This window comes from Meles meles, chromosome 1, assembly GCF_922984935.1.
Source record: "Meles meles chromosome 1, mMelMel3.1 paternal haplotype, whole genome shotgun sequence".
Classification (NCBI taxonomy): domain Eukaryota; kingdom Metazoa; phylum Chordata; class Mammalia; order Carnivora; family Mustelidae; genus Meles; species Meles meles.
This window is the reverse complement of record NC_060066.1, coordinates 78,735,052-78,754,440: the sequence shown is the minus strand read 5'-3', so window position 1 is coordinate 78,754,440 and position 19,389 is coordinate 78,735,052. Positions and strand designations below refer to the sequence as shown.

Genomic DNA, 19,389 nt, shown 5'->3' with positions numbered 1-19,389 from the left:
ATTTAAACTAGCTAATATACCAAATAGTTCACTCATTTATCTTGTATCTACTGTTTTAGAAAGGGAGCTCCAGGGGCGCCTGGGTGGCTCAGTGGGTTAAGCCTCTGCCTTCGGCTCAGGTCATGATCTCAGGGTCCTGGGATCGAGCCCCGCATCGGGCTCTCTGCTCAGCAGGGAGCCTGCTTCCCCCTCTCTCTCTACCTGCCTCTCTATCTACTTGTGATCTCTCTCTATATATCAAATAAATAAAATCTTTAAAAAAAAAAAAGAAAGAAAGAAAGAAAGGGAGCTCCATGAAACAGGGGATTTTTAACTCCTCCTCCCAGCCTAGAACAGTGATTGGCATGCAATACGTGCTTAATGAATATGCCCTGGAATATTAAGAATCAAAATTGGTGGGCCTGTGTGGCTCAGTTGGTTAAGTGTCTGCCTTCGGCTCAGGTCATGATTCTGGAGTCCCAGGATCAAGCCCCACATGGGGCTACCTGCTCAGCTAGGAATCTGCTGCTTTCTCTGCTCCTCACCCCACTCATGCTCTCTCCCTCTCTCACTTTCTCTTGCTCTCAGATGGATAAATAAAATCTTAAAAAAATATATCTGGGGGTGCCTGGGTGGCTCTGTCACTTAGGCATCTGACTCTTCATTTCGGCAGGGGTGGTCTCCACTGATCCTGGAATCAAGCTCTGTGCTCAGTGGGGAGTCTGCTTAAGATTCTCTCTTTCCCTCTCTCAAATAAATAAATAAGTCTTTAAAAAAGGAATCAAGGGTGCCTGGGTGGCTCAGTCGTTAAGCATCTGCCTTCAGCTCAGGTCATAATCCCAGGGTCCTGGAATCAAGCCCCACATCGTATCAGGTTCCCTGCTCAGCGGGAAGCCTGCTTCTCCCTCTCCCACTCCCCAGGCTTCTCTTCCCTCTCTTGCTGTGTCTCTCTCTGTCAAATAAATAAATAAAATCTTAAAAAAAATCAAAACACCTGAACCTTATGCTTTTAAAACAATTATTGAAGAGACTAAATCATAAGGCCTAGTATAAAAAAGGTGTTTTTTTTTAAAAGATTATTTATTTATTTATTTTTTGACAGAGACAGAGATCACAAGCAGGCAGAGAGGCAGGCAGAGAGAGAAGGAAGCAGGCTTCCTGCTGAGCAGAGAGCCCCATGCGGGGCTGGATCCCAGGACCCTGGGATCATGACCTGAGCTGAAGGCAGAGGCTTTAACCCACTGAGCCACCCAGGCGCCCCTAAAAGAGGTATTTTTTAAATTGACCTGAGACATAAATTGCACTGTTAAAAGGTTTTTCACATGTAAGTTGGTTTTGAAATAAATTTAAAAATCACTCCAATTCCATTCCTTTTTTTTTTTTTTTTTTTTTTTACTGATTGCTTAGTTCTGTCTTTACTTATTACAAAATTACTACAGATTTCACTTGGCAAAAATTAAATTCTAGAAAAGAAAATTCTAGACTATCACAGAATAATTGGAACTTTAATACTGACAAGCTGGAAAAGAAATGGTTTGTAGAAAGAATATATAATACAATATAGTAAAGCTATAATTTTCTCTTTAAGCCTAGTTAGCAGACTTTTTGTTTTTTAAGATTTTATTCAAATATCCTGGCTGACTTCCTGGACCTCTCGTTTAGGTTTCTCTGATGCCATTAAAGTTGAATCTGGACCAAATACTCAACTATAGAAATGTGAATGTTTAAAATTAAGACTCTATTGAAGTTATCAACTAAACTTTCAAATTTTCTGATAATCTCAAGAAATTAAGAATAGAGCTTCCCTATGACCCTGCAATTGCACTGCTGGGTATTTACCCCAAAGATACAGATGTAGTGAAAAGAAGAGCCATCTGTACCCCAATGTTTATTGCAGCAATGGCCATGGTCGCCAAACTGTGGAAAGAACCAAGATGCCCTTCAACGGATGAATGGATAAGGAAGATGTGGTACCTATACACAATGGAGTATTATGCCTCCATCAGAAAGGATGAATACCCAACTTGTGTAGCAACATGGATGGGACTGGAAGAGATATGCTGAACGAAATAAGTCAAGCAGAGAGAGCCAAGTATCATATGGTCTCACTTATTTGTGGAGCATAACAAAGAACACGGAGGACATGGGGAGACGGAGAGGAGAGGGAGTTGAGGGAAACTGGAAGGGGAGATGAACCATGAGAGACTATGGACTCTGAAAAACAACCAGAGGGTTTTGAAGGGGCGGGGGTGTAAGAGGTTGAGGAACCAGGTGGTGGGTAATAGGGAGGGCACGTTCTGCATGGAGCACTGGGTGTGGTGCAAAAACAATGAACACTGTTATGCTGAAAATAAACAAATAAAAAAATTTTTTTCTGATAATATAAATCATTAAATTCCTTATAATTAAGTCAATTTTAAATATAAAATAATTTTTTAAAAAAAAACAGCCCTAAAGCCCAAAGAATATTTGATATCCTCAGAAAATTTCACCATACAGAGAAGGTACAATTTATATGTGAGAATTATTATTTCAAAATATACATGAGAAACATCAACTTCTCATATTTTATTTGAAAGCTATATTCATCTATCCATAGCATGATTCCCTTCTGGACTCTAAGATTACACAGCTGTGCTAACTGTCCTTGCTAGAAGCTAAGAAAAATGGCCCCACCTATAGACCATGGCTTATTTATCAAATGTCATTCTGGGATTACCACAATGCCTGTTCCTCTCCCTCATCTATCCCATCAAAAGAAGTAGTCCTGGCAAATAGAGAACTTCCAGGAATAACAATCATTTGAATTATAGTTCACTTTCTCTGTGTTTTAATTACATTAATGCTTTCTACCAACGCCAATTATACAATATCCACTGAATGCAAAACAATACATACATTTTGAAGAGTGAGGATGTGTGTCTGTGTGTGCGTGTGCGTGTGTGTGTACTTTATCCCTGTTTCAAATAGCATATGATTTAATCATATAGAGGACACCCATGAGCCACTTTCAACACATAAAACCAAGAGTAAGTAGTAAGTAATTAAGCACATAGAGATCCAAAATGATCCACACTGAAATCACCCTTAGCAATGATGTACACTAACAGATATCCAACAGGAGAACTAAGGTTGTCTATTTTTAAATGATTCATTGCATTTCCTCATTTCTATCCTGGAAACTCTTGACTTCTGGGTAATTGTTGGCTCCTAAGTGCTTGCCTGGCTCTGACCCCTGTCTTGGATTGACCAGGCGATTCTTGTTGCTCCTTTGCTCTTGTTCCTTTGCCTGAAATGAACTACTGTCCCTTCCTGACTTCTAGCTTCTGTGTACTTCCGGAGTCAACAAGTTCTGCGCCCTGATCCCAACATCTGCCTTGGTTCTCTGAGTCCTGATTAATCACAGTGCTCCCACAATCTAGAAATGCCTGGGCCAGTAAATACCAGCAGAACCTCTTGGAATAGCTGCACAATGGATTGGCTCAGAATCCCCCCTCTCTCACTGAGGAACCAACCAGACTATACTTAGGTATTTGTTAAAATGATACAAGCCTTGAAAGGAGTTGTGAGTTATACATGAATATCCAGTGCCTGACATACAACAAAGACATATTAAATGATCTCCAGATTTTCCTGGGACAGTTTTATCATTTGTTTGAGACTTCAGGAAAAAAAACATGTTTAATTACAAACATGTAAATTACAAAATTTCCAAATCCTCTCTTCATTCTTCCTGTAGTGAAAACCAATGGGAAAATAAAACAACAAAAACAAAAATAAAAACCACGAAAACCAAACAAAAACAAACAAACAAAAAAAAAACCCTTTACATTGCTCTTACAAACATATGTGAAGAGATAGATAAAATATTAGATAGATTTCTATGTGGACAAGAATATATTAGTTTAGGGGGAAATAATCCAAATTATATGTTAAGTAGAACAGACTCTTATAGTAAAGGAACCCAAGAATTAATTTTTATGATTTTCTGAGATCCAAGCCTAGGGGCACCTGGGTGGCTCAGTCATTAAGCATCTGCCTTCAGCTCAGGTCATGATCCCAGGGTCCTAGGATTGAGCCCCACATCGGGCTCCCTGCTCAGCTGGAAGCCTGCTTCTCCCTCTCCCGTCCCTCCTGCTTGTGTTCCCTCTCTCCCTGTGTCTCTGTCAAATAAATAAATAAAGTCTTAAAAAAAAAAAGAACCAATCCTAATGTTTCACTGGAGCCTAAGTTTTATAGCTTGCTCCTCAATATTTATTTTCTACTTCTTTATATTAGTGCAGAACTTCCCAAATTTCAGCCGTATACATGGCTACCCAACTAGATAGCACTATTCCAGTCTCCCCTGCAGCTGGTTCAGCCATGTAATGACGTTCTGGCCAAGGGGATGAGAGTGAAAGTGATGTGTGGAATTTGCCTCTGTCCCCTTAGAGCTGGAATGAGAAAGGGGTCTGTAAGCCAGCTTCGACCCCTATGGACAAGAAGACCCTCGTGTATTGGTTCTCCAACCTTCTGCACATTGGAACCACCTGGAGAAACTATCTAAAATACTGATGCCTGGCTTTCTCTCCTATAGACTTTGATTTAATGGGTCCTAGGGGATGGTGGAGCAATACGATAGAAGGAATGGGATACTCAATGACCTGACAGAGCCAAGCTGCTTACTCCTCTGAAATACTGTTAGGCAATCGAATTGAAAAATTAAATAACCAGAGCTCCAAGACAGAACGCACACACAAAAAGCCATGTTGATTACATACGGCTTTCATAGTCACAAACAATCCTTGTTGTTTAAACTACTGTTGTTTAACCTCAGTCAAAGCAGCTGAACAAATGTTCTTATAAATATACACAACAAACACACAACACCTGGCCTTCAGGAAAAAAAAAAAAAATAGAAACATAGGTTAAAAATAATACTGTTCTTGGGGCGCCTGGGTGGCTCAGTGGGTTAGGCCCCTGCCTTCGGCTCAGGTCATGATATCAGGGTCCTGGGATCGAGCTCCACATTGGGCTCTCTGCTCAGCAGGGAGCCTGCTTCCTCCTCTCTCTGCCTACTTGTGATCTCCATCTGTCAAATAAATAAATAAAATCTTTAAAAAAAATAAATAAATATACTGTTCTTTTTCTAACAACAAAAAAAGAAAGTTTACCAAGAGCAAAAGAGAGTGTAGTTTTAGTGTAATCCAGGGAAATCACTGGTGAACTTTCATTAAAGAAAAGCTAGAAATAAATTTAAAACGTTAGGATTACTCAGTTAAGACAAAGGCAGAAAAATCGATTAAAGTTTGCCAATTCATTAATAATTTGCATAAATCAGTGAAAAATTGGAAGCACAATGTAAAAATGTCAAAAAAGATGATGTTAGGGCAGAGTTAAGTAAATACTGACTTATTTTTACAGGCCCATTTTTGACAGGATACCAGTTAGACTGTTTTAGTAAAACAGTCTAACTCTTTCTGTTTTGTTGTTCTGTTATCCTCAACATGTGACTCCATTTCAATGAAATCATTGTCGAAAATGGCTGCCTCATTTCCTACCATCACATCCTCACACCACCCAGGGAGAAGGGAGAGAGTGCATACTCCTCCATTATCAAGGTACACCTTGGAAGTTACCCATGCCACTTCTGCTCACAACCCACTGCCCAGACCCTATTCATAGGGCCACACTTAACAGCAAGGGAGGCTGAGACAAGCAATCTTAAGTTAGATAATCATGGCCTGAGCTAAAACTTTTATCACTATGGAAGAAAAGAATATTGGACATTGGGAGCGATTAGAAATCTCTGCCAGACATCTCATTATTCAAGAGATACTAGAAAACCTGGCATAAAGTGTTTAAAATATTCAAAAATTTTTAGTAGAATAAATATATGAATACAAAAATATTCCTACATAACATATAAAAATATATTAAAGTCACACAAAAGCCAACACACAGATACACAGTGTAGAAAATGAAAATTCCCTTTCCTTCCATAATTTTAGTTCTGGGGAAATAATGAACTATTAAAGCAATCTTGGAATATGCAAGTATGGGACTAACATCTAGATGATAAAATGTCTTTCCATAGCTCTCCCCCAAGTGCTACTGACAGAAAAAAAAAAAAAAAAAAACTTTGGAATGGGAGATGTTATTTCTGGAATCCTAAGATTTGTTTCTTTGGGGCAATAGTCTCAAACAAGAAAAAAACTAGAAACCAAAGGAGCATGAAAGCGAGGCTAAGGTGAAGCATTACCAGGCAGCAAAGGAAAACATCCACATTTCCTGCACAATCACTGAAAATGTGTCACCATCTATAAAGCCTCTTCTACTGTCAAGAAGACAACTTCAATAGATAATTAAAATAACAAAAGTAGCAAAGCAAAGTCAAACACAGACATCAACTCTTAGGCGACTCTCCCAGAGAAACAAAGTTTTAAAATAAATAAAAATGTTTACTCATTCATATTCTATATTACTGTATTTTTGCTATTAACCCAGAGAATATTTTTATGTCAGTATTCTAAATTTAACCCGATGCCGTCATTTCTTAAGTATTATACCATTTAACCTTTCCAAGTGAAGGGGTTGTCTTTTAATGGAAAATACTCATTTCACATTGATGACAGAACATAATGTCCTTGGCTTAGCTACTCTCCAACAACACAGGTCCTTTTTTGTACAGTATGCTTAGCTATATGGTAAGGCTAGAATACTACAAATTTATGCATGGAATCAAAGTCTGAAGTTATCTATACTAACTAGAGATGTTTAAAAACCATAACCTCAACTTAACATATCAATTTTCTTAAAATTACAATCATTGAATTCTTGGATAAAATTCAATGATTGTTCAGAGAATGGGAAAAAATTGAAAAAAAGTTTTTATAAGATGTCTCAGGATTTGAATGAATATACTGAACACCATTTGAAAATTGGCCCAACAATAGTTTTAAGCAAAGAAACATTTATTAAGGGGTGATTTTGAATTTGTTATTGTTTGAGGCAATAATAAGTCAAAGAAATCTTGATTTTAATATAGCTAATGCAATTACAATACACTGAGAATAAAAATTCATCTATTATGAAAAGTAAATATTATAGATAATAATTTTAAAGAATTCATGTAAACAGAAACAACTATTTTTAGGTTAAACTAATTGTACTCAAAACTCAAATATAACAATTTTATTTGGAATTAAAGTATAAACCAGGTATATAATAAGAGAACACTCAACAGAACAATGCTAAAAGACAGTACTGAGAAAAAAATGTAATGTTATCAAAATGTTGTCAGATAAATCAATGTTCCTTTTCAAAAGAATGTGCATAGTAATTGCTGTGTGCATTAAATGTAATAATACAGAAGTTCTACACAATTTGTGTCATGGTTTAAAAAAATGATTATGTCATTATTTCCAAGATTTGAACCTAGTCATAATATAAGAAATCAGGTGAAGCTACTTCTCTATTTTGACTTCTAAATTTATATGTTGCATTAAGAAAGTCACTTTTAAAAGAATACGCATGGGGTGCTTGGGTGGTTCATTCAGTTAAACAGCTTCTGCCTTTGGCTCTGGCTCAGTCATGATCCCATGATCCTAGGGTCCTAGGATTGAGTCATTCCCTCCTCTACCCTCGTTGAGCTCCCTGCTTAGCAGAAGAACCTACTTCTCCCTCTCCCTCTATCTCTCCCCCCACCGCTCATGCTCTCTCTCCCCCCCACTTTCAAATAAATAAATAAAATTGTTAAAAATCATAGCAAAAATAAATAAAAGAGGGTGCCTGAGTGGCTCAGTGGGTTAAGCCGCTGCCTTCGGCTCAGGTCATGATCTCAGGGTCCTGGGATCGAGTCCCACATTGGGCTCTCTGCTCAGCAGGGAGCCTGTTTCCTCTCTATCTCTCTCTCTCTGCCTGTCTCTCTGCCTACTTGTGATCTCTCTCTGTCAAATAAATAAAATCTTTAAAATAAATAAATAAATAAAAGAATGATTACACAAAGACAGTCAGACATCCAACCTCAGATACCTGAGTTCAGTTCCCCTTACTGTTCTTGAAAGTGTATGTTTCAAATCTTTACCACTGTCTTCATAGGCCTTACTCTCAGCAAAAACAAACAAAACAGAACACAAAGAAAACAATAGTTCAATTTCATAGAAAAGTAAAGGTCACCAGGCAGAAACCTCCAACTCCCCTCTCCTCTAAAATAACTCTAGGCATTGTATCCTTCGTTCCTCCCAGAGGCAAACTACTCTGCACCTTCCACACACTCCCAACCCGCATCTCCCACACCCTTACCACTCCCTCTCCTCCTCGAAGACCACACCTCACCAGCAATCCTGAAGGCCCCTCCAGCCTCCTCAGGACCTTTCTATTAAAACTTATCTATTAAAACCTCCAGTATGCTTCCAGGCTGGAAGAGAAAGGGCACAGAAGCAGGCTAGGTAGCCTCAACAACCACCAGACTCTGTCTGTGAGGCAGGAAGAGAAAGGAAAAAGAGGAAAGCCTTACTACCTATCAGGACTATACCTACAGAAGCTGATTTGAACTTGAGGCCAGCCTGTGAGATATTATTAAATGTATTTTCCAAATATGAAACCAAGCATAAAGAGGCTATGTAATTTGCCCAAAGTTACACACAGTTTGTAAGTTTCAGTGCCAGGAGTTTAACCCAGGTCATCAGATTCCCTAAACCCATGCTCTGTACCATGCACCGCACCCTACTGTCCCAGCAGGATGCTGGTGAGTGTGCAAAAGGAGGCACAAAGGCCATCCCAGCAGTTCCTCACATGCTACACTAGAGAAGCAGCAGAAATTTAAAAGTATCCAAGACAGCCGGCCCACTCTTGGCATTACAGTGTGCAACACATGCAACGATGTGTTGTTGTGGGTGTTTCGTGGCAGTGAATCTTGCCAAGGATCTTCTTTATCTCCTAGTGACATGGCAGTTCCTCAAACATCCCTCGACAAAATCACCTGCTTCTGTTACTAACCTACTTCTCCCCTTGCATTTACTGACAAAGTCTCAGTATAGTTTTTCCACTGGTCTTCATCCCTCACCTTCCACTGGGGTCTCAGCTCATTGTCTGTCAGTCTTCTGCTCACACACTCCTGAACTAAAGCCCAATGATAGGCATTTAATTGCCAAATCCAGGGGCCTTTTCAGTCTTCCCACCACCTACTTCTCAAAAGTTCTAAGGAAGACTTTCTCCTGGGTACTACTAGGTCCTTCCTTGGATTTCAAGAGATCACTCTTTCCTGGTTCTCTGTTTCAACCTTTGATGGCTCAGTCTGGGTCACCCATGCAATCTACTTCTTCCTCCATCCTTCAAATGCTGGCTTTCCAACAACCTACCCTGTGTCTATATGGCTTTTTTCCTCAAGTTCATCCCCTTAGGGCATCTCATCCACCTGATGACTTCAAAAAAATATGATAAGCTAATTTCTAGAACTCTAATTTTTGCCCCAATTTCTTTCTCTTTTTTTCTTTTTTTTTAAAGATTTTATTTATTTATTTGACAGACAGAGATCACAAGTACGCAGAGAGGCAGGCAGAGAGAGAGGAAAGGAAGCAGGCTCCCTGATGGGCAGAGAGCCCGACGTGGGGCTCTATCCCAGGACCCTGGGATCATGACCTGAGCCGAAGGCAGACGCTTAAACCACTGAGCCACCCAGGCGTCCCCCAAATTCTTTCTTAACTTTCATATTCATATCTTCAAAAACAGCAGAATTTGCAGTCCAAAACCAAAAGTCCAAACCAAATTCACCTTTTTCCTCCTCCCAATGCTCTTCTGTCCCTTGTATTCATCTTGTTTTCAAACTACAGGCTGAAGTTCCACACAATGTTCTCCCTTCTACAGAAACCTCCACTTCTGAATGAACACACCTACCAAAAGTTCCAACCAAGGATGTCTCCTAGTTGGTGGGTGCTTGTTTTCCTGTTTGTGGTTTGTTTTGGGTTTTATTCTGTTTTGGTTTGTTTATCTTCTTCATTGATTCTGTCTTAAATCAGACATTCCACATTTCTTACCTGGACCAATGCAATGGCAGAAGCTCCCAATGGGAACCAGACTCCAGTCTTCATTCCTCAATCCTACTGACAGAATTCTCTTGCTGAGAAACAAAGCTAATCTCAGTAGATACTATTCTTATATTAATGGCATTATAATAAGGTACAACTATGCAGATGAAACCATAAGACTAAAAATACATTCCTCTGTATAGGGAGTAGGCTCTGGCCATAATGATTAATATTCCAAATATCTGAATTATGAATGAACTAAGGTGTATTCACTACGAGACTCAAGACATCCTAAGGGCAGTGTCCTGAGGCCATCCTCATACATACATGTTCAAGTTAATGTTTAGAAAACAAAGCACTCCCCCAAGTCAGCCCAGGAGTAGTGCCCAGCCAGGGGGTCAGTTAGGAACTACATTGGGGCTTAAGATAAAAATAGGTCCGAGTCTCCGGCCCTGAAAGGTCACTTGGTTAGGAGCAGGAATCTCTATTATACAAGTTGGACTATGTTTGTGTTTCATGTTGTTTCTAGGATTACTGGCCTCTGTTCTTCCCTACTCAAGAATAATGTTTTGAAGATTATAACATGTCCCAGATTAAGAGAAGCAAGGAAAGGTCTTCTCTGTATGCTTAAGTGGATTGCTGAGGACCAGAGAGGTCGTAGACATAGGGAACAGAGAGAAGGAATCCCAAGGTGAAATTCAGAGACAGTGATTCAGGAAATCTTGGCCTAGTAACTTTATCCCACAAGACATCCCTTTCCGGTGCCAACTTTGGAGCTCTCAAATTTGTTTATTACTAACAGGACAGTAGGTGTCCCCTCACAATTGATTTCCTACTACTTTTAGTTAAAGTCAGGATTCTTCAATTAGGGGTGCCTGGGTGACTCAGTTGTGTCTGCCTTTGGCTCAGGTCATGCTCAGTGGAGAGTCTGTTTCTCCCTCTGTCCCTCCCCCTGCTCATGTTCTCTCCCCCACTCTCTCTTTTACATAGATTAATAAAATCTTAAAAAATAAAAATAAAAAAAGAATTCTTGGGGCGCCTGGGTGGCTCAGTGGATTGAGCTGCTGCCTTTGGCTCAGGTCATGATCTCAAGGTCCTGGGATCGAGCCCCGCATCGGGCTCTCTGCTCCGCGGGGAGCCTGCTTCCTCCTCTCTCTCTGCCTCTCTCTCTGCCTGCGTCTCTACCTACTTGTGATCTCTCTCTGTCAAATAAATAAATAAAATCTTTAAAAAAAAAAAAAAAGAATTCTTGGGGCATCTGGGTGGCTCAGCTTGTTAAGAGACTGTCTTCAGCTCAGGTCATGATCATGGAGTCCCAGGATCGAGTCCAGCATCGGGCTTCCTGCTCAACAGGGAGTCTGCTTCTCCCCTCCTCATACTCTCTCTCTCTCTTCCTCTCTCATTCTCTCTCTCAAATAAATAATAAAAATAGAGAGAAAGAAAGAAAGGGAGAAAGAATTCTTAAACACACAATCCTTCTCAAACTAGACTGAACTTACTTCACCTCCTACCAATACCCAAAAGTATCCAAAAAGCATGTAGAACTTATCAGTCTCCGTCAACAAAGAATTGTCAGCATCGCCTATGCACCGTCATGCCAGCAGCCCCAAAATGTCATATGAAGATCACAGGGAACACGCTGCTCTTTCTGGATGGATAGTTAGCTGTCTTCCCAGTCTGGCATATTCTCCTCATCCCTCAGAAGCTATCCGTCACCTCTTTCCCAAAATTTCCCTTGACCCTGGACTGAAGGGGCCCCTTAATGCCTCCATGCAACTTTGCTTATTACTCTATCATTGCCTCGCCCACATGGCATTGTAATTATTTGTATACTGAGGGTTAGGATGGCAGCATATGAATTTGACGATCACACAATTCAGCCGGGATAGCACAAACCTAAAGGTAATGTGTTGAATTCGTTTATCCTTGCCTGGAAAAAGTTAGATCGTGACTGAAGGAAGTTGTTTTTGGACTCATTCAAACTTTGTGTTTGCTTTTGTTTGATTTGTTTGTTTCCCTGTGTACCTATTTACACACCACTATATTTAGGCCAAGAAAACTGTACCTAAGAGAAAAATGCACCACTCCTGTTCTCTTGGAGTTTACTATCTAGGTAAGAGGCTTTCTAACTGCTTTAGCAAAGGCACAAATCAGAAGAAGGTGGGGCTGTGCTAGGAGAGATTGAGTGGAAAGCCTGAAACCATCCAACTCAGTTCCTGCTCACCCTCTATGAGGGCCAAACCACAGAATCCTGAAGCCAAACCACAGAACCCTGGAACTCTAGGGAGCACCATTTGAAAGAGTAAGAGGCATATATATTAACCCAAATCAGATAATAAATATGCAATTATTTACTATAAACTGTAAAATGGCATACTAACTATGGTTGTTGTTTTATAGACTGCAAAGTGTTCTTGCAGTCTTAAGTCAACAGAGTATGTATAAGAATATCATGGGGCACACCTGGGTGGCTCAGTTGGTTAAGTGTCTGCCTTTGGCTCAGGTCATGATTCCAGGGTTCAAGTCCCACACTGGGCTCCCTGCTCGGCAGGGAGTCTGCTTCTCCCTCTGCCTACCACTCCCCCTGCTTGTGTGTGCGCTCACTCGCTCTCTCTCTCTGACAAGTAAATAAATAAAATCTTCTAAAAAATAAGAATATCATGGGAAGAAGGACTGCATGAAAAGAAGGGGAAACACTGGGGGAAGAAGTAAAGAAGAGACTCAGAGACAGAAAGTGTAAAGAGGAATATCACCCATGCAAAAATTAGACACTAAGGCTGACCAGTATGGGTACCTCTGTGTAGCAACTGTAGCATCAGAAGAAATAACAGTAACCATATATAGGGCACTCCTGTAAGTCAGGGACTGGGCAGAGCCCAAAGCATCCATCATCTCATCCTTACAGCAACCTTGAGAAATGCTATTGGTTCCCCATTTTACAGATGAAGAAAATGGGGCTTGAAAGGTTTAGGAATGTGTCCAAAGTTAACTAGTAAATTAGAGACAGGACTCAGATTCTGGGCTATCTGAGGTCAGCGCCTAGGCAGGTAACAAACTTCAAAATCTTTTGTTTATGACAAGACATGTAACTCATGTGCCCGCAATGGAAGAACAGCACATTCTGATTTGCCAGGAACACTCCAGGGTTACATCTGTTTCCCAGTGTAATTATTAATAACACTCCCTTTCACCCTCAGAAGTGTCCCATTTTAGACAAAAATTGTTCATAGCCAACCGGCCACAATGCCAGAGTGAAATGTGTCGACAAGATTTTCCAGGCCCAGTGCAAAATAAAAGTGTGAGGTCTTTTGCTCAAAAAGCAGGGGGAAATGTGTTATTAAAGATACTGAAATAGGGGCACCTGGGTGGCTCAGTTGGTTAAGCCTCTGCCTTCAGCTCAGGTCATGATCCCAGGGTCAGGGGATTGAGCCCTGCATTGGGCTCCCTGCTCAGCAGGAAGCCTGCTTCTCCCTCTCCCTCTCCCTGTGCTTGTGTTCCCTCTCTCATTGTCTCTCTCTGTCAAATAAAGTCTTTAAAAAAAGAGGTATTAAAATATAAAGCTTTTCTCTTTCTTTCATATATATATTAGCTCTACTCACACTACTATCCCAATGGACTTCACTTGTAAAACACAAGTTCAAAGATAAAACTAGCACAAATTTCAAGACAGTGTTATCAGAGCTCTAAACCAAGTTCCAGGTCCTTCTGAGTACGAAGCCCAGAGCAAAGCGCACAGCATGCACACCCATGAAGCTGGCCCTGCTCTGCCCTTCTTCTGTTCACTCAGATGGGTCTGGGAAGACATCCTGATCTTGGTATGGCCTATGATTTCACAAGCACTGCACAAAATTCTGTGGAAAAACACACAAGTAAAATATCGGCCTGTCCTCAAGAAGCTTACATTCTAATAGAATGAGACCAAAGTAAACACATACATGTATAAGCCTCCTTTGGTGCAGGGAAGAAGAAACTACAAAGCAGTGAGCACTGTAGCCTGGCATGGGGTAGGGGGGACAGCAGAGAGGACAGGATTATGAAGTTTCCTCAAGGAATGGAGCCCTGAAAGCCCAGTGGGAATACAAAAGGATAGAAGGGCTAGTAAGAAACAAAAGAAGCCAGAGATCCCATGGGAAGCGAGAATCACTCTATATACCAGCTATCTGTGGGGTGGGAAAGTTGTTCCCGCTTTAAAAAATGAAAGGGTTGGAAATGAGAACAGAAAGGAATTAGAAGTATAAAAGATCTTAGGGGTACCTGGGTGACTCTGTCAGTTAAGCATCTGACTTAAATGCTCAGGTCTTAATCCCAGAGTCCTAGAATAGAACCCCAGTCAGGCTCCCCTTAGCAGGGACTCTGCTTCTCCTTTTCCTTCTCCCTCTGCCTCTCCCCTGGTTCATGATCACATGCTCTTTTTCTATCTCTCTCAAATAAAATTTTTAAAAAATCTTTAAGAGAAAAAGAAGTATAAAAGATCTTAGTATGAAAAGTTTTCCCCTTCAGGTCATATGATCATTTCATCAAGAGAAAAAATACCATTTTGTTTGATTATTTATGGGCTTGTAAGTCAAAAATATGTTCTTGATAAAACTAAAAATACATTTTCTATCTCTTCATAATAAAAATAAGAGTTACCCTTCCAGCATGTTAATGGCTGAAACAATGACAGAAATCTAAAACAATGACTAATCTAACAAATATTTACATTTGACTTAGAAATGCACTACCAGATTTTTTACAACAAATGTACCCCTTATTTAATACTAGTGCTAACTTTTTTTAAAAATCACTTTTATGGTTTGTCTACATTTCTGATCAGTCCTTCAAGATGGACTCCTAGAAAAAGAATTGCCAGGCCAAAGAGTTTGAATATTTTTAAAGCTTGGTATATTATTACCTTACGTTAAAGTTAGAACTAGATTGACTACATCAACAGAAGGTGAACAAGTAATAATACATGCATAGTCAGTGTTACTATAAATAATAATGAAAAAATAAATACTCAGAAAAAATCTAAAAGTGTATTACAAGTAGATCTGAGGCTTTCAATGATTATGATTAACAAGAAGTCAGGGTAAACTTTTGTTTAGGATGACAGGCCAATTAGTGTGTTTGTGTGTGTGTGAACATGTTTGTGCATAAGTACTGGATGTACGTGCACAAAATAATGGACAAAGAAAAATAAAAGTGGAAGAGTCAATAATTTCTGAATGAAATAAGAAGAATGAAATCATTAAATGAACTACTTGTAAATAGGTACATATAATTAATTTACTTTATACCTCCCACAATTTCTTTTTTTTCTTTTTAAGATTTTATTTATTTATTTGTCAGAGAGAGATCATAAGCAGGGGAAGCAGCAGGCAGAGAGAGAAGCAGGCTCCCTGCTAAGCAAAGACTCCAATGTGGGGCTCAATCCCAGAACCCTGGGATCATGACCAGAGCCAAAGGCAGATGCTTAACCAACTGAGCCACCCATGTGTCCCCTCCCACAATTTCCTACCCAACTCTATCTAGCAATAAGTTTTCAATTTTAATAATCAAGTGCTAAGGTTAGAGGAAAAACGCATATATTAAATAAAGATCAACAAATTAGTTTTTGATGTAGATTAGGTTAGATCTCTATTTCTACAATTCAGGACTCTGCACAGTACTTTTTTCATATACCTCTAGAAAGAAGTAACTAATACAGTTTAAAAAGTGGCTCAGATTTTTCAAAAGTCAAAGAACTTTGTCACCAATGAAGTTTCATGAAAGGCAAATCTGAAGCTATTAAAAGTCAAATCTCCACCTCACATCAGTCAGAATGGCTAGTATCAAAAAAAAACAAGAAATAACAAGTGCTGGTAAAGACATGGAGGAAAAGAAACCCTCATGCACTGTTGGTGGTAATGTAAATTTGTGGGGCCCTTTTGGAAAACAGTATGGAAGTTCCTCAAGTAATTAAAAATAGAAGTATCATATGATTCGTAACTCCAGTTCTGGGCATTTGCCTGAGGAAAATGAAAACATCAACTCAAAAAGATATATGTACACCTATGTTTGTTGCAGCATTATTTACAGTATGTAAGCAACTTATGCATCCATCTATAGATGAATTGATCTAGAAGATGTCGTATGGAATAGAATATGAAATTCACAATGGAATATTACTCAGACATTAAAAAGCATTAAATCTGGCCATTTGTGACAACACAGATAGTAGTATGCCAAGTGAAGTAAGTCAGACAGAAAGACACCATATAATTTAATTTACAGTGGAATCTAAAAAACAAAACAAGCAAACAACAACAAAGAAAAACAGATTCATAAATACAGAGAACAAACAAGCAGTTGCCAGCAGGGAGGGGGGTGGGAGGATAAGTGAAATAGATGAAGAGGATTAAGAAGTACACACTTCTGATTATAAAATGTCATAGAAACATACAACATAGGGAATATAGTCAATAATATTGTAATAACTTTGTAAAAAAAAAGTCAAATCTTAAAAACATGCTTTTTAGAACATTGCTGCATGGAAGTGTACAACAATCCAATTTATCACCAATTACACATATATTCTCAAATATCTAAATATTTCCAAAGAATGTGGCCCCAGGGGCTCAGGTATACTGATTTTAATTTGAGAAGTCAACCAGAAGTCAACCTGTGTTGAAACATTGTTCTCTCCTTCTTGACATAGCAAAGAAGTGAATTCCTCTACCATAATTATAAGCAGAAAGTTTACATCTTACAGAACACTGAGCGGAAAGTTTTGGCCTTTGAAACATTTCCCTTTGGACCACGAGGGCACGCAACACGGAGGTGGAAGGAGCAGAAGGTTTGAAGATGTGAGTTAGATTGCAAAGGCTAAGAGCTCCTCAGTCCTATGCTCTCCCAGGCATCTGGGTGGAAAGGAGCCAATGCTCTTTTGTCTTTGCAACAATGAATAGAAAAAATTCAATTTCTGAGTGATGTCTCAGAAGTTTCTTTCACTCAGTTTTGCCCCTTCTGGCTCTAAAATGAATGAAACGTTTCCAGAGCAGCCTTCCAATACGTCAAGCTGAAACTTTGAAACAAAGTTCCTGCCAGTTCTTTCTATGAAATCTTGAAGTTTTTTGACACTAGTTTTATTATACTACTCTCCTGGGCTCAGTGTGAACAGAGAATCCAGAAGCTGAGCGGGGAACAAATTTAAACCCGGGATGGAGGATGGGGGTAGGAGACTGCAGAGCTAGAACACGGTAAGCACCACAGGTGGCTTTAATAGCCAACAGCCGCTAGAGATCATAACCCCGCTGCTAGTTCTCTAGCCCCCGCCAGAATCCTATGTTTCAAAGATTATTATAACTAAGGGACTTCGCTGCCATCTAATCTGAATAATGAACTCAAGCTCTAAAGCAATCAAGGATTTTTTTTTTCTTTTAACTAAATGTGCCTGAATGTGGTAAACTGACTTTAATCACCAAGCCAAAGTCTTAAAATCCCAGGGGAGGAAGAGAAGAGGGTAAAAAAATTACATAAGGCAGCCGGGGAGGGGTAAAGAGTGAGGAAAGATGGGGTAAGCAGGGATTCCGGGGACAAGAGCCTTCTCCCATTGGAGCTAACTTTTCAAGCCCGCCTATCTCCAAGGCCCTGGCAAACTCATTGCGTGTCCAGGCGTGAAACAGCCCCGCCCGGGGTCCACGTGCGGGCGAGCATAGTGTCCGTGCGCGGGTTCATGGTCCCGCGACGCTGGGAGCGGTACCCCATCCCCAGTAGACAATGCCGCGCGCGCTTCCAGCGGCCTCTCCTGGATCCGCGCCCCGCGCCACCCGCCACCCCCTGCCTCGCCGCGCGGGGACACACTCACCAACACCAGGAACTCCAGCGTGCCCACATAGTCCCGCTCGGTCTTCTGGAGCTCGCTGAGCATGCAACAGGCGCAGGCGAAGCTGTTTCTCCAGGTCTTGGGCGCTCTCGGCGCTGGCATCCCCGCGGCTCTCGTCGGTCACGAGGTGGGCGGCGGGACGCAGGGCTGCAGTCCTGCGCGCTATGCCGGGTGCCGACTGGTGCCCCGCCCCGCGCCGGCCAGAGGGGAAGGTTGCTGCCTCTGAGAAGTCCGAGGAGGTATGGGCGACTTTACATGCCGGGGAGAGGCTGGGGTGTTGGGAGAGTAGAGTGCGCTAGCTGGAACTCCGGCGCGGGAGGCGCGAGGCTCTGAGCAGACAAGGAGATGGCTCCTGCCCGGGACCTGTAGGCTGAGCCCCGTGGCTCCGGCCTCACGCGGCCGGGGCTGGAGGAGAGGCAGCTCCGACAGCCACAGCGGTGACTTGGACATTCATCAAATGCTTTGTATCCATGTGACTCCGACACTTTACCCTTCGCCAAATCTCAGGAAAAAGGAAACAACCCTGGGGAAGTGTGTTGCATGCCGGCTAACTAAGCACACACACGCGCACACACACACACGGAGTCAGCACTTGAGATAAAACTAATTGGAGATTCCCAAACCCAGGAGGAGGAACTCCAAGACACAGCTCCAGGGTTGCTTCTATGACTCCCGCCTATTGTTTAGCTTTAATGTGTTTTGTACAAATCCTGAAAGCAAAGAAACAAGTTCCCAAGGTTACATAACTGGATGGGAACAAAACAACCATGGTATTAACCCTCCCATCTTTGAAAAGAAACACATTGATTTTTGGTTTTGTTTGGGCACAAAATAGGTTTGCTTTTAAAAGCCCCCCCAACCGAGAATAATTCACAGAGCAGATACCCTCCTGCCTGCCCTTGGAAAGTCAGTTAGCATAATAAATGAAGACACTATGGGAAAATGACAGCCCTGGCCCAAACAAACAGACTCCAGATAGAATAAGCATCCCCCTTTGCACTGTGCTGTTTTGGAGGGGTGCTTTGCATGCCTATGACTTTTTTTCAATAGCAAGATAGTATGTGAATTTAATCACAGGCAAAAATACTTGTGCCAATTTTGTTTCTAAGAGGTGCTATGATTTAACACAGTGTCACTAAATGAGCAGCTTTGTCTAAAGCTGTTATTGAGTGGTTATCAAAAGATATGTAGATACACGTAAAGGTATAGAGATACAGATATATTCTTAGGATTTGAAAAAGGAGAGAAACACAGAGCATGGCCTGATTGTAATGTGTATGTTTATTGCCTTTTCTCACTTGGAAACAGAATCAGAAGCTAATGAGCACTGAACATTTACAATTCCAAGCAGAATAATCCATATATATTTTTGTCTTTATATTATCCACATTGATTTTTCAGTGTCATTTTATTCCTACTTAGAACTGGAAGCACTCCACACTAATGACATTTAAATATACTGAAGAGTGAATGGTTTTGATGAAAGAAAGTAGCATGTTAATTTTTTCCAATAGTTGAAAGCATTAGCAAAACTCTAAAAATAAAAGATATTTTCCA

General features: G+C 40.6%; 1 pseudogene; it reads right to left on the bottom strand.

The window, feature by feature from the left end:
• Positions 1-19,389, bottom strand: part of LOC123946304 — a 98,368-nt pseudogene that overhangs the window by 76,178 nt on the left and 2,801 nt on the right.